Here is a 6,025-nt window from a genome sequence, read left to right on the forward strand (position 1 = left end):
CTGCTCCCCTTCAATTTCCAACTCTCTTCTGTCCCCCCCTCCTCCTCACCTTCTCCTCCTCCTCTACATTCTCTTCCTCCTCTTCATATTACCTAAAACTGTATTTGCTTGTTGGTGGGTGTTGAGCCAAAAGACACAACTGAGCCAAAGAATAGGACAAGGAAGGGTTTTACTTGCAACAAGTAAGGAGAACACTGGGGAGTTCTCCCAACAACAAAATTGAGGAAGTGCTAAATAAGGGTAATGCACACATTCTCATGAAGGGGCTTGTGCAATGGGGAATTCGGCATGGTACTCAGGCAAAAGTCATCTGAAGGTGACAGAGTTCAGGTCAGTCACGAGGCCAGCTGGAGTGGGTATTACCGATCCTCTGGCTCCAGTAGGTCCAGCATCTGGATGCTCTGAGGGGCTTACATCCTGCAAAGATAACTCAAGTGGGCGTGTCAGGCCAGTTTTGACTTTAGAAGGCCTGAGAGTTTTACCACTGATTTCTTGTGATAGGATTAGGCTCCTATCTCCTGGCCTGCTAGTGGCTGTTTTTACCTTCTTTCACAGGATGGCCAGGGGCCTCAAATGACTTTTCTTAGGTCAGAAAAGCTGTGTTTGTCTTTTTGCCCCCAGGGACCCCTAAATCTTTTTGCCGACAGTCTGTCTTCTGGTCCCCTTCTCCTTCTGTATCTGTTATGCCCATTGGTGTCTCTGCCCAGTTCCCAACACTGGTCCCAGAATGACATTCCTCATTTCCTTATCCTTCTTTGTTCTCCTTCCTGCCAAACCCATCCCAGCCCTTCTGCTCTCCCCACACCACACTCAAGGCTGTAAAATTCCAGAGGCTTATAATTTACAGGATCCAGTGCAAAAGGCAAATGGGAGGGCTTCTACTTAAAAAGTAGGAAGAACAGTGCTTTTTCAAGCCCTTAAAATAGAAAACTTCTCCCTTCTTTGAAGTCATCACTTAACCTGTCATGGGGGTTCTTGTTGCTGCTGTGGATTTTTNGACACGCCCATGCAAGTGGGCGTGTCAGGCCAGTCTCGACTTTAGAAGGCCTGAGAGTTTTACCACTGATTTCTTGTGATAGGATTAGGCTCCTATCTCCTGGCCTGCTAGTGGCTGTTTTTACCTTCTTTCACAGGATGGCCAGGGGCCTCAAATGACTTTTCTTAGGTCAGAAAAGCTGTGTTTGTCTTTTTGCCCCCAGGGACCCCTAAATCTTTTTGCCGACAGTCTGTCTTCTGGTCCCCTTCTCCTTCTGTATCTGTTATGCCCATTGGTGTCTCTGCCCAGTTCCCAACACTGGTCCCAGAATGACATTCCTCATTTCCTTATCCTTCTTTGTTCTCCTTCCTGCCAAACCCATCCCAGCCCTTCTGCTCTCCCCACACCACACTCAAGGCTGTAAAATTCCGGAGGCTTATAATTTACAGGATCCAGTGCAAAAGGCAAATGGGAGGGCTTCTACTTAAAAAGTAGGAAGAACAGTGCTTTTTCAAGCCCTTAAAATAGAAAACTTCTCCCTTCTTTGAAGTCATCACTTAACCTGTCATGGGGGTTCTTGTTGCTGCTGTGGATTTTTGTCGTTGTTGAATGTGCTGATGTTGCTCTCCTGTGGGCACAGGGACTCAGAGGGAAGGTGTGGACTCTCTCAGGGGCTTGGGGGCATCCCTCCCTTGTTCTTATTGGCATGTGTTTAGTAATTTTTTATCAAAATGCAGACATCTCAGTAGGCTAAGACACTGAGGTAATTAGGGTATATTTTTTGGGATTGGAAATGTGTGTGCCTGTTCTTTTGTTAAGTGCCTGAAGGGGGTTCAGTCTCTCTTGTCTGGGTGCCTGGGTTTGTGTTTGCTGCTGCTTTTACAGCCGTCTCCCCTCTCTCATTTCTTTCTTTGTAGGGTAGGGCCGTTAGCCTGAGGGCTTGGTTTCTATTCACTGTGAGTATTCCCTTTGGGAGGTGCTTCAGGACGATTTATCTTTATAGGAGCCAAGAGCAGGCCTTCCCAAGATGCTATACTTTGGCATTAACATTATTTTGAGTTAAAAGCAACCAAAACCCAGCAAATTCTGGAAAGGGTCTTTACCCCTCCCTCTCCTGCCTGCCTGGACCAGGAAGAGAACTATTAAGAGAGATTCCTCTTTATCTAAGAAACTTATCTGCGTAATAGAGCTCATATTTGTTTTCCAAACCTCTCCTCTCACCTTCCTGCCAATGGTCTTCCTTTCCTTTGTATCTTCAGGCCCCTAAGCCTCTCCTGAGCTCCCATATGCTTCATGTTACCTCACGGTTGGTCTTTAGAATTCCATGTCAGTGTGGATTCCCCGTACATATGCAATTACATTTGATTTTCTCCTGTTAATCTATCTCATGTCAATCTGATTTTTAGTCCAGCTAGAAAGAACTTGAAGGCAAAGGAAATCCTTTCTCTCTGACATCCTCATCCACTTGTCCCTCCACTAGCAGGAGCTGCTCTTGGAACCCTGCTGGCTGCCTGCTTGGGACCGAGAGGGGGGCACTACCTCTGCTCTGGTCTAGTCCCATCCTCAGCCAGGTACTCTGTGGTTCAGCTTTGGGACTGAAAGCGGAGCCCATTTGCACTGTTGCAGAGACTCAGGGAAGCTTGTGTGCTGAGAAGGAAGTCAGAAGAGAGGAACTGTGTGTGGGGAGGTTTGTTAGAACAGATGCCAAAGACCCACTTTCTAAGAGAAAGAAAGAACATCTGCAAATAAGATGCTGTTATTGCAACTGGTGTTGCTCACGATTCTCTTCCCAGATGGTGCCAGTGACGATGGTGAGGACTGAGGCCCTGCTCAGAGGGTGTATGCGTGTGTGATGTGTGTACATGTGTGTGCAGGCATGTCTTGTGTGAACATGTGCTATTGTGTCTGCATGTGTGTGTAAGTGTGTATGAGTATGTGCGTACGAGGTGCCTGTGTGTGGATCTGTGTGTGTCTGCAGTTCTGTGTATATATATGTCTAGGTGTGTGCATATGTGTGTGGCTCTCAGTGTGTGTGTACATGTGTGCATTTGTGCCTGTGTGTGTGGGCACTTGTGGTGCGGTTCCCCCCCACAGACATGGGGAGAGAGGGATGTCAGCCTGGTGTGCTCCTGAGCATCCCTGCCCCAGGGCCCTGTGCTCTTCTGAACGATGGGTACGAAGCTCGGGGCTCCGGCGCAGCACGTGCCTCCTGAGAGAACTATGGCGCCCTGCCCTCCAGATTTCTGTGCCCCTCCCTGGCACCTTTCTTCTTTGTTCTCTCTCCTTCCCAGTGCCTTACTCTTCCTCAGTCTATCTGTTCTTCTGCCACAGACTCCCAGCAGCTGATCTCCTTCCGAATCATCCTAACCTCATCCTTTTACAACCATTCCTGGACACAAAATCAGGCCTCAGCTTGGCTGGGTGAGCTGCAGACTCATGGCTGGGACAGCAAGACTGGTGCTTTCATTTACCTGTGGCCTTGGTCCAGGGGCAACTTCACCAAAGGGAGGTTCATGGAACTGGAAAAGTTATTCTATTCATACTCCATTGGGTTTCATAAGTGTTTCAGGACCACGTCAGTCAATGGCAGCTTGAGTGTGAGTTTGGGTCCCTCAAGGCATGGGGGATGGAGGTGGCAGTTGTGTGTCTCCTTCAGTTCCTTCTTCTTCCAGGAAAGAGCCTCCGCTGGCTTCTGAACTTCATATCTCCCTATTGTAAAAGTGAATCACACCCGTCTGTTCAGGGGGCAGCGGCCAGACTCTGATTCTTGAAAAGTTTTACATCTTCTGCTACTTTCCTCTTCTCACTGACCTCAGGCTGTGCTATGACCGCTCTGATCCCTGGCCTCCAGCTGGGCACCCTCTTCTCCCTCCCTCTGTGACTGATCCTTGAAATGTGCTTCTCTCTCCACTCCACCCCCTCTATGTGTCCTCTATGTGTCCAGGACCCCCTGCCCTCCTTTCACCCTGGATGGTTTTATCCCAGCTCTTCTGAGGATCCTTTCTCTGTTCTCAGCCCACACCATTCCATCTCTCCTCCAACATTTGTTCTTTCCTCAGTCATTCACCTCTTCCTCTGCCTCCAACGACCAACACTTCCCCTCTCTTTAAGCCTTTACACAAGACAAACTTTTCTGTTCCTTCCAATACCCTCAATTTTTACCTCTGCTTTCACTGTCCTTGGCTTCCATTTACCACATTTCATCTCTTTCCCTCCCTCTTTCTTGTATCTCACAGCCTCTTTTCCCAGATCCCTTTCAGGTACAGCTGGCAGGAAGCTGTGAGTTGCACTTTGGAGAAACCTCAGTAGGATTTGTGCAGATTGCATACCAAGGATCAGATGTCACGAGCTTCCAGAACACGTTATGGTTGCCGTCTCCAAAAGGAGGAAAGAGGGTTCAGCAGGTCTCCATACTATTCATTCAGTACCATTTGGTCAATGTAAGGACACATGCACAAATCAATGACATCTGTCCCTGTTTCCTCTTGGGTCTTCTTGATGCAGGGAAGGCAGACCTGCAGCGACAAGGTCAGTCCTGCTCATCCCTCCAAGCATTCTCTGCACTCAGAAATTTGCACCATTTTCTCAAATTCAGGGTCAGCAGGGGCCAAGAGGGAGAGGGAATGATGCTGACAGGTTTCAGGAGGTGGAAGGATGTGTGTCTCTAACGTGATGTGAAGATCTTCCCTCTCAGCTGAAAATACCTGTCCCATCTCTGCAGTGAGGCCAGAGGCCTGGCTGTCCACTGGCCCCAGTCCCGGCCCTGGCCGTCTGCTGCTGGTGTGCCACGTCTCCGGCTTCCACCCAAAGCCAGTGTGGGTGATGTGGATGCGGGGTGAGCAGGAGCAGCCGGGCACCCAGTGAGGTGACATCCTGCCCCAGGCTGACGGGACCTGGTATCTTCAGGTCTCCTTGGATATGGAAGCCAGAGAGGCATCTGGCCGGTCTTGCTGAGTGAGACACAGCAGTCTAGGAGGCCAGGACATGGTCCTTTCCTGGGGTGACAAAGAGCGGGGCCCTGCTGGGAAAGGTGGTGAGAAGTCCTGCAGCAGAGCGAGAGAGTGAGATGAAAAATATGGGATTCTAGGGACTCCTGATCATAAAGGACAAAAATTTAGTGACCTGAAAAATGAAGAGCTGGGTGTAAGGGGCCTTAGATGCGGCAGGAAGCAGAGGTTGGGTGAAGGGTCCATCTCTGAGCCAGGATGGGAGAGCAGAACTAAGGGTAGTTGGTGAGGCAGAGGGTGACAAGAGCAAAAAGGACCAGGAAGGTGCAGGTCAACCCGGGGTGGATGGGAAGTGACACCCTCTGTGCACCAAACCCACAGAGCAGCACCGCCCTGTGGGCCGGGCCTTCCTGATGTTGATGGCGCTCCTGGTGCTTATGGCTGGTCTTGTGTTCTGGCTCTGGAAGCGCTGGTAAGTTTCTGGAACCACCTTTCTGGTCTTTTCCAAGTGTCTCCCCACCTTCCTGCCTTCCTCACCTCTCCTCCTCCCAGTGCTCCTCCCCCTGCAGTCCTCACCTCCACCTGCTGCAAAGCAATTTGTTCCTGCCGGGAAATCACTCTGGAGACCTCAGTGCACTGGCCTCTTGCTGGAGAGAGAGGCTCCAGGCCATCCCTAAACCCAGCTCAGCAGTGATGGACTTGCAAGTCTCTGTGTCCAACGCTTGTCTCTTCTCTGCTCAGTGATCAGGTGTCGATATCAGCTGAGTGTAATTTAGAGGGATTTGTAGTTCTGACCTGACTTTGGGACTTAAATCTCAAAATTGTCTCAACTCAAAATGAAGTCTGAGTGCCTCTCTGGGACACAGGCAACAGATGTCATTTCCTCCAGTGAGCCCTCCCTGATTCGCAATTGGAAGCAGTGTGTGCTTTGTGAGTGTTTCCACCACCTTTAGTTTCTCTTTGGAAATGTATGCCTCCCTTCTCATCTTTTGTTTCCCCAAAGTTAGGTCCCTTTTCCCTTCTATTTCTTAGACCTTTCGTGAGCAAAGTCCATGTCATTTTAATATTTGTATCCTTGGCAAAGAGTCTCACCTGCATGGAA

The 6,025-nt window shown here is 49.6% G+C and overlaps 1 pseudogene; it reads left to right on the top strand.

The window, feature by feature from the left end:
* The first annotated feature begins 2,726 nt into the window (after positions 1-2,726).
* LOC144221292 (T-cell surface glycoprotein CD1a-like) lies at positions 2,727-5,399 on the top strand (annotated as a pseudogene).
* The last annotated feature ends 626 nt before the right edge of the window (positions 5,400-6,025 follow it).

Source organism: Crocuta crocuta, unplaced genomic scaffold, assembly GCF_008692635.1.
Source record: "Crocuta crocuta isolate KB4526 unplaced genomic scaffold, BGI_CrCroc_1.0 scaffold494, whole genome shotgun sequence".
Taxonomy (NCBI): Eukaryota; Metazoa; Chordata; class Mammalia; order Carnivora; family Hyaenidae; genus Crocuta; species Crocuta crocuta.